This window comes from Sinocyclocheilus rhinocerous, unplaced genomic scaffold, assembly GCF_001515625.1.
Source record: "Sinocyclocheilus rhinocerous isolate Xijiao unplaced genomic scaffold, SAMN03320098_v1.1 scaffold3303, whole genome shotgun sequence".
Taxonomy (NCBI): domain Eukaryota; kingdom Metazoa; phylum Chordata; class Actinopteri; order Cypriniformes; family Cyprinidae; genus Sinocyclocheilus; species Sinocyclocheilus rhinocerous.
The window spans coordinates 75,843-84,870 of record NW_015634071.1 but is presented as its reverse complement, the minus strand read 5'-3'; the positions used below and the strand labels follow the sequence as shown (position 1 = coordinate 84,870).

General features: G+C 40.7%; 1 pseudogene; it reads right to left on the bottom strand.

The window, feature by feature from the left end:
• LOC107745420 (trichohyalin-like) overlaps positions 1-9,028 on the bottom strand; it is a 182,819-nt pseudogene that overhangs the window by 164,907 nt on the left and 8,884 nt on the right.

Here is a 9,028-nt window from a genome sequence, read left to right as displayed (position 1 = left end):
CCCGAACGCAAGACACTTGGTGTAATACACTCTTATGTGCAATATAACTTCTTTATTTTTCTTATGTTGAATGAACGTCTTAGTGCAATTCAACTTTTTAATGTCTTACTGTATGTGTATTATGTGATATATGTTAAAGGGAAGCTATTCTAATTTCATTGTACATGGTATAATGACAATAAAGGCATTCAATTAATTCAATCTCTTCGCGTTGCAGAAATCGACTCAATGTCCCCTTTGGTTCTCCCTATGTTACCCGGCACCTCTGGGGACAGATGCTTTTGCTCACCCGTGGCCGAATCTGAGGCTGTACAAATTTCTGCCAATCAAGTTGATTCCATCTGTCTTGTGCAGAGTAAGGGGGTGGGGAGTCCACCTCCTGTTGATAGCCCCGTTCTGGCCGTCCCAGATGTGGTTCTCTGAGCTAGTCTCCCTTCTAGAGCACACCCCATGGGAGATTTTAATCAGGAAATACCTGCTGTCTCAAATCCAGGGCAGGATCTGTCACCCTCGGCCCGAGATTTAGAGGCTATGGGTGTGGCCAATCAAGGGCGGTCTGGTCTTCCTGCAGAGGTTCAGGAAACCATTGATAATGCTAGGGCTTCTTTTTCTTGTAGGCTTTATTCTTCCAAGTGGAAGGTTTTCGAATCGTGGTGTTCGGCGGTCTCAGTCAGCTGTCCGATTGGTTCAGTGCTGGAGTTTCTGCAGAAGAAGTTTGCTGAAGAAGAAGACGGATTTTTCAGTCCTGCTCCCACAGGATTCTGAATACATATTCTAAAATATATTTTATCTTGTCCCGCTACCGCCTGCAACATTCATGTCTTGTCCCGCTCCCGCCGCAAAAGCCCGCATAAAAGTAACCTATATAGATTTTTTTCAGTACATCGATGAAATGTACATGAAATAGTTCTGTAACATCTTGTAAGCTCCACAAATTCCCAGCATAAACGCTCTCGATAAAATATTTGTTATTTAGGCTAAGCATCAACATTCACAAACCACTGTTAGTTTTAACAGAAAAGCAAGCATGGGCTGCTGCGTGCATGGTTTGGCATTGCAGAATGCGAGCAAAGAGCGCTCCCTTTATTATCACTAAAAAGCTGACATCTCAGTTCATCGCTATCTCAAAAAAGCTCTGTTATAACACAATGAATATATGCACAATTAGTTTAGTACTCACATGCCGTGTGACAGCCGCTTTCTGAGCGTGTGCTTCGCATGTGTGCACTCAGAAAACACTATATCAGAAGTTTAAACTAATGTGGCTTTAAAACGCCTGATTTCAGCGCGATAGACATGATCATCAAAACCAAACAGATGTTTTTTTTTTTGTTTTTTTTATCAGAGTATCTAACGTATGAGCTGTAAAGGAACAGCCCTATTCTGGAAAAGGGGGCGGGGAGCAGCAGCTCATTTGCATTTAAAGATACATGCACGAAAACAGCGTGTTTCTGCTTTTTCTCAAAACAGGCATTTTCAAAATGATATAATAAATGTTCCGTGGGGTATTTTGAGCTGAAATTTCACAGACACATTCTGGGGACACCTGAGTAACAACCAAAAAGTGTCTGTTTCGTTGTCTGTTGAGGAAGTACAGACGTTCCTCTCGTTGATAGCAGAGGAGCGGATCCAGCGAGAGCTTAATGGGGCGACGCGGAATGAAAACGTTTTTTAGGAGTCGCGGCAATAGAGGCGGCGCAACTATAACGACATGTGAATAATCCCGCCCACTCTAAAGCGGTACTAAACTGCAGTGGAAACGCAAACCGAGCCGTGCCGTACCGTACTGAGCCGTGCCAAGCCGAGTCGTACCACACAGTGGAAAAGCGCCATTAGGGTGCTTTCACACCTGGCCCGTTGTTTCGGAATCTGGCGCGTTTCCCCCCTTAGCTCGGTTCGTTTGGGCATATGTGAACACGGCAATCGCGCCCGGATCCGCGCCAAAACAATCGGTCCGAGATCGCCTGAACGAGGTGGTCTCGGCTCGATTGAAAACGAACTCTGGAGCGGTTCGGTTGTAGTGAGAAAGCAATCCGATCTAACTGACCAACGAACCAGGCTATATCACAATGTATAATGGGTAATTACGTAAGTTCTGTGAAAAGCATTAGCTTTGTTCTTTTGCTAATACCTCAAAATGAACCTGTGAATGTCTGTGGGTGAGCACGTCTTCGCCATTCAAAATCAAAGCGCACTTTTTTATTTTATAATGCTGTCTTATTGCTCTTCTTCGTAATAGGTACATTTTAAAAATGTTTTCCCGATCAATCCTGGACTCCTGCTCAAAATGATCAATTAATATAATGACAGCTACAAAAAAAACAATAAGCCCACAAAGCTGTTGTGGAATCCCGGAAAATAAACCGTGGAACTTTGACCAATGAGAGAACAGTTTACTCGTGCATTACTTGTATTAACAAATTTGGTCCGTTTAGAAACTTTGCCGTGTGAAAGCGAACCGCACCAAGAATAAAAAGCAACATTGTAATAATTTTAATCCCTGTTTCGTAACAAAGCAATCGATCTGCAGGTGTGAAAGCACCCTTATATTACATACTGTAGAAAGGGGCATAATAGGTCACCTTTAAAGGGGACCTATTATGCCCCTTTTTACAAGATGTAAAATAAGTCTCTGATGTCCCCCAAGTGTGTATGTGACGTTTTAGCTCAAAATATCCCACAGATAATTTTTCATAGTTTTTGTGTTTGTCCCTTTAAATGCAAATGAGCTGGTGCTCCCGCTCCCCTTTTCAGAAGAGGGTGAAGCTTCAAGATCTCATGCTCCGGCATACCGGCAACAACAAAACAGAACAATCTCACGTAATATGTACTGCGTTTATGAATTACACAGACGGGGGAGCATAACGCAATAAAAATAACGACATAGCTGGTCTCATGGTGCCTTCGCATGCTATCACAAATTTTATAAGTCCCACTTGTGATTATGAGCTCGACAAATTCAAGCGGTCAACTTCACATTGCTTTCATATGCAATTTTTAACAACCACATTCCTATTTACAATCATTCTGGTAGCGCGTGAAGGCAGCATCAGTGAAAACAGGCAGAGACAATGGTTGCTTTAGCAACATTAGCCTTACAGAGTGCCAAGAAGCTCTTTCAGAAAGGCAATTTGAAAAACAAAATATGACGTGTGATACTTACTTTGTCTGGAGCTGATGTTCGCGCACAAAGCGTTGGTATTGATCCCTCTTTCAGAAGCAACGTTTGCACAACTCCAGCACTGAACTGACCCTCATTTGTGAGGCAGTCCGGTGTAAAATGATTAGCACAAACATATAGGACTTTTCCATTTTTTTCTGGGACAATTCCTTCGAAATTGAAATTTAACCACCGTGTCCTCAGCGGTCTATGGAGACTCCTATGTTCGTTGGTGCATCTCAACACACGACACTTGTAATGCCTCTTTGGTGCTGGCATTGTATCTCCAGCAGCTACAGCAAGAAAACAGTAATGGCGGACTGCTGCTTCTCACTCAAGGCGGTGTTTATGAAAATAGGGCAGAGATCGTCAGAGCTTCACCTGCTCTGCCTTGTTCAAGCTTTGAAGTTCTATGTGGACCGCTCTAGCCAAATGCGCAAGTCCTCCCAGTTGTTGGTGTGTTTTGGTGCTGGCCACAGAATCCTCGCAGCATCAATTGGGTAAGGGACGCTATCTCACTTGCATATGAGGTACGAGGTCTCTCTTCACCGCTAGGTAATCGAGCTCTGAATAGGGAATGAGATGCTGCGTTCGCTGCCAAGCTCCTCGTGCAGCCGACAGGACTTCTTTGGCAGGAAATCTGAGGCGCAGATGGCACGGTCGCTAGTATTAGAGTGGGTGATGTGACGTCGAGGTGGCGCCCGCGCCATCAGCCAATGAATTGGCATGATTCCATACGGGCTTCAGACAATCGGCACACCCAAGGGGCATTAACATTAATATAATAGCTATGTAGCGTCTCATTCCCTATTCAGAGAACATGGGTTACACGAGTAACCCGAGACATTTTTGAAAGTAGTCTCTTATGCTCACCAAGGCTGCATTTTTTTAAATAAAAAATACAGTAAAAACAATATTATTGATTTTATAATATTAATATTATTATATTATTACATTTTATTACAATTGTTTGGGAGGCAGACACACTCTGTCAGTTTAAATATAGATTAAAGACCCATCTCTTTAACCTGGCATACACATAACACACTATCACATTTCTATAATTCAAATCCATTAAAGGATTGTTAGGCTGCATTGATTAGGTCAACCGGAACCGGGGACACTTCCCATAACACCCGATGTACTCGCTACATCGTATGAAGAATGGCATCTACGCTAATATTAGTCTCTTTTTTCGTTCTTATTCCGAGGTCACCACAGCCATACGGATCTACAGCCCTGAATGTCAGCGGAGACCATGTCAACTAGATGTGCCCCATATATATATATATATATATATATATATATACTGTATATATGTATATATGTATATATGACAAAATTACACATCATCATCCTGTTCAAAAACATCATCATCCTCTCCTAGACAATGCAGCTAGAACATTTACAATGTATTAACAAAAAGCAGAGAAGTGACTTTGCGTCCTCATTTCAGAAGTCCACCACATGCCACTAGCAAACACACAACCCAAACATGCACGTTTATGCCCGCTGCTCTGTAGCGTCGGGTCTGGAATGTGCTGGGTATGAATGAATCGGTGGGGACTGATCTAGAAGCATGACTGCTGTGCTGTTTGGTTTTTCTCGTGAGATTACACGGACAACACAACCTGCTATTATTATCAGCAACTGCGGGAGAGAGTGCTGAAATAGGGTCCACAATTACACACTTGCTTTGCACCTCTCTCCTCATTCTCTGAATTTCTGTCTGTGCTAAGCTGCGGAGGCGTAGGTGTTGAGAGGTTTATTTATGATTGCCGTGGTGGTACAATTATGCCTGGCATTCACGTCAACTGGAAAAGAAGACGTACGCATGCACGTCTCTGCCATAGTGACTCACGAGGGAAGCCATAGCTGAGGAGTTCAGGGCATGGGGAACTATTCACACATACGCAAATAGATATACACAAAGTGATCACACTTACACGTGCATACATACAGGCAATCATCAGGGGCCCAGAGTCCCCAAGCCAGTGATGAGAGAGGCCTACTAACGTCCTGTAGGGCAGGGATTCCCAAAAATTTACTTGAAGTTTCCATCTGTAATTTTCCAGAAATGTTTCAATAATTAAACATCATGTTTGCATGTTCTATAAAAATACCAATGGATTTCTATTCCTGGAAAAGTCATGGAAATTTATGCAATTTTAAAAAATCATGGAAATGTCTATAATGAATTATACATTTTTCTATTTATGTCAAGGTCTAAAATATATTATTGGGTCGAAATTGCTGATTAATTGCTATCTGTGGGTAAAATCACAAATTACTGGAAAAGTCATGTAAATTAATTTGTGACTAAGAATGTAAACCCTGAAGAACATGCAGTTATTGAAACTTCAGGTTAGATTAGGTTTAGGAAATTTAAATGTTTAAAATTGTATTTTTAATTACATTGTTTGTTTTAAGTTATGTATAATTATTTTAATATATTAACCTTAATGTACATTAAAAAAGTTTGAAAACAAGCAGAATTGTCATTACAGCAGAAGTACTAGAAATATCTCAGCATACTTGAGGAACCTTTGTTAACTGCCTTGGATGTGGGGCCTAGGAGCCAAAAATGTTGAAAACCATTGCTCTAGAATATTTCCTACTCATTGAGATCGGAGAAGCCCACCTATAAAAATGTTGTCTTGGTCTTGGACCCTTTTTACTATGTTCTGTATACAAAGTTCTATGTGTCTACAAACTGACACGCCAATATATATGCTTGTAAACCAGATGACTAGTATTTTAAAATTTGTTTTTTAGTCAGGACCTGACTCACTAACTAGTCTGTCTGGGGAGGATGGCGTGTGAATCTAATCTGTAGCACCATAAATGCTCTAGGTAAGAGGTGGGTGGATGCCGTATGAACTGAAAGACTGAATGTATGTTATGCAGTGGGTGTAAGACTTTCTACATCAGTGAATTAATATATTTTGGCCTGTCGGTGCTTTGCCGTGGGTGACAGAAAGAGCACCAAGAGAAGCAAGAGGAAAATAGGTCATATAAAATCATAGTTCTTCTGCAGCACTGACAGGTTATAGAATCTAACTGCACTTTTAAGAGGAAGATGGGATTTGATGTAAAAAGTCTCTCTATTTGAAGTAAGTCTCTTTGATGGTTTACTGCAGTGGGACAATAGACAGGAGATTTTTACACTTTCTGAAGAAAATGTAAGTGGTGATTGTCAGTCCAAAACCTGCTATAATTCTGGAATGTCATGGGAGAAAATTGTAAGCTTAAAGCACGTCTCCTCAACAAGCCAGGACGTAGATGTCATATACCTCTCTATACAAACAATGCAAACATAATACTTTGGGGATTCAGCACTAGATGGCTCATGCACCAGATGAATGCTGTAACCCATCAATATGGGCACCAAAATGAATTTCATGCACCACGGATGCAGTATGTGTGTAATAGGCCTAATAGTGATGTAAGCCGAGAGCACCAATGAGAAAGCAGAACTTAGGGCAAACGTTGATTACCCAAACCTAAAAAACACATTTATCTGCTAGAAATATTCTGTTTTTTGTTCATGTAAGAGTAATGAGATATGTGCAGTCATGGAACTGTGACTGACACTCACGTTTCCTCCTGTTGAAGCACAGATGCTTTCAGCTCCTCAAGATGAGTGTAGGCTTCTTGGAGCACCTCTCTCAGGGTTCTCTCTCTCTCCGCACTTCCTCTCTCCTGCTCCAGCTCTCTCTCGACTTCCCGCAAACGCTCCTGCAGGTGCTGGAACTCATGCAGGATCAAATAGCTTACACCACAGTAACGACAGGCCTTCTCAGAATGATCCATCTGAACACAAACACAAATAAACACAGACAATATTTCCCAAATGTTTACAAATCTGTCTACCTCTCTATTATTTATCCATCTACCCATCTATCATCCATCTAATCATCTATTAGAACACAAATACAATTAAACACAAATATAGACAGATTAACTATCACAAATATTCACAAATGTCTCTACTTATCTACCTGTCTATCATTTATCCATAACATCTATCATTTATGCAGCCATTTATCCATCTATCTACTCACCTACCTACCCACACATCCGCTTATTGCTCTACCCATCTATCTACCACTTATCTACCTTTCATCCATCTACCATCTACCCATCTATCCACTCAATTATCTACCCATCTATCATGAACATAGCAACACCATTGCACACACACCCAAAACTGCCAGGAGTCCAGAGAGTGAACTCATAATGTGTAAAGAGTGATCACATAAGTCAGTTCTATACACCGTCGCACTTCACTGAATCCAGTGGCAGCTTTATAATGACCTTCTGAGAATGACAAACAACCAAGCCTTGCCACTCCTTCCTGGAGTGAAAGAGACCTGTCATCGCAAATGCCACACCAAAGCCCACTAAACCTTGATCTGAACAGTACAATGCTTGCAACGTGTTTCCCTTTCATTTATGTTTGCAACCCTCTATGCACACCTTGGCAATATAATCGCCATTGGCTAGTACATTTTTTTGTTTACTCGCCAGACTGATATACTATTTTACACACACACACACGTTTACTTAGCTATCTAAATGGGGACATTACATAGACTTCTATTGTTTTTATATACAGATAGTTATACACTTTTCTCCCTAACCCCACCCCTACCCATAACCCTACCCCTCACAGAAAACTTTCTGCATTTTTACAATTTCATAAGTTAAAAAAAACTTTGTCTACTTTATTTTTATAACAGTTTTACAAATGAGGACATCCACAAATTGAGGTTTTTGCTGATTTTGTCAGGTTTTGCTCACTTTTGGGTACAAATTTGTCCCCAAAATATCGTTAAGTATACACACACACACACACACACACACATATATGATTCCACCCAATATAACCAGGGTTAGGTGCTTCTTCATCAGTGTTATTCACCTATTCACTGTTATCTCATACAAATATTTAAAGGCATCCCAAAACCATAAAAACTCTTCATAAGTTTGAACCTAGACACTTGAACTTTTCTAGACACTATCTAACATATGCCAGCTGATTATAAGAGCTGTCACTGCAATACATCACATTCCTCACATTCACATTCACAATATTGTGAAATATTGTAAAAAAAAAACAAACAAACAAAAAAAAAATGATTAAAAATTATTCAGGCCATATTTACAGTTTCAAACTTTGGCCTTTAACATCTAAATTAGCCAGTGTCTAAGTGTTGCATCCAAGCCAGAAGTGGTCCATGTCTGTTTTATGATATTTGGGGCATATTTGCCATGTCAAATGTAGGCCAAGTTAGGCTTACATCCTGATTTGACAATGCTGACTGTGCCATCTATTTGCCAAACGTGGCCAAAAATGTTATAAATTATTTGGGCCATATTTGCCATATCATATGTGGGCCACTTTAGGCTTACACCCACATGAGCTATGTGCCCAGATAGCAAGAACGTTTGGGCCAAATTCTGCTGATAGCTGTCACATTTGGCCTAGGTATGGCATGGCTGAGCACATATGGGCCAAACTTTAACCGTATATGTTTTGCCATGGATTTAGAATTGGAGGGAATTTTCTTTTGGATGACAATTGTTTTGAGGTATATGGCCCAGATGATAGCGCACAACTGAGAGTCATATGTGGCTTGGCTATGGCACACCATGGAATATGTTAACTTATGGTTAACATTTGGCTTTTATTTGGAAAAACACATATAAACTGCTGGCAGTCCACATCTCAGCCCATTCAACAATGCTATTGGTTGCTTTGTGTCTTCCCTTATTCCTATTGGTGGATTACTGAAATTTTGAAAATATATCCGTTATTTCCCGCTCTGCTCCGTCTTTCAATCGAAAAGAAGAAGATGATGAAAA